This window comes from Vombatus ursinus, unplaced genomic scaffold, assembly GCF_900497805.2.
Source record: "Vombatus ursinus unplaced genomic scaffold, bare-nosed wombat genome assembly UNPS02004811.1, whole genome shotgun sequence".
NCBI lineage: Eukaryota > Metazoa > Chordata > Mammalia > Diprotodontia > Vombatidae > Vombatus > Vombatus ursinus.
In genome coordinates this window covers 1-1,091 of record NW_020944589.1, presented here as the reverse complement: position 1 = coordinate 1,091, position 1,091 = coordinate 1, and positions in this window count along the sequence as shown.

The window sequence follows — 1,091 nt, the reverse complement described above, 5'->3', positions numbered from 1 at the left end:
GGAAATCTATTGTTGGACATAACCTCTGTGCCCAAACAGACACAGTAAGTTAGACAGACTCAGGATGAGTGAAGCAGTTGGAACCTTTCCCAGGCTTCCTGCAGGATGGAGGTGTGGAACTGGAACAGAGCACACACACTAGCGAAGGGAGAGCAAACTTTATATCCCTATTCCTGGCTGCAAGTCCCTCCAAGCTGACTTTCATTGGTAGAAGTCAGGACTAGCCCAGGTCCCTGACTTCCTGAAATGCCCATCACAACTTCCCCTTGCTATGTTTTTCCCCTTCTTCATACATCTCATGTTTAGAAAATGGCGTCTCACCCCTGCCCAGAGGTGGAGAAGGTAGTATTCCTGAGTCTATTAAGCAAGAGATCTCTAGGTAAAGCTTAACCTTTGTCCTACTTCCAGCCTCCCCAACCACACCATCAGTTTCACCTGATTTTAGCTGCTTCTTGAAGCTCCTCACCCAGAGCTATTTCCTCATATGGAAATATAATTTTTTCTTACTTCTCACACTATCTCAACCTACAGGAACATAATGGGAAGTGAGTAAGAGAGGGGGAGATGATGGAAGGGAAGGCAGATTGGGGGAGGGGGTAATGAGAAGCAAACACTTTTGAGGAGGGACAGGGTCAAAAGAAAGAATAGAATAAGTGGGGTGGGATAGGATGGAGGCTTTCACAACATGACTATGATGGAAGTATTTTGCATGACTACACATGTACAACCTATATCAAATTGCTTGCCTTCTCAATGAAGGTGGGTGGGGAGGAGGAAAGGAGAGAATTTGGAACTCAAAGTTTTAAAAACAAATGTTAAAAATTGTTTAGTGAGATATACAGGCAATGGGATACAGATATCTATCTGGTCCTATGGGAAAACAGAAGGGAGAGGGGATAAGAGAAGGGGGTGGTGGTGGTGACAGAAGGGAAGGCTGATTGAGGGAAGGGGTATTCAGAACACAAGCTTCTTGGAGTGGGGGAGGGGAGAGATGAGGAGAAAATTTGGAACTCAAAATCTTGTGGAAGTGAATGTGGAAAACTAAAAATAAATTAATTAAGAGATGTTTTGTTTCCTGCATACAAAATATG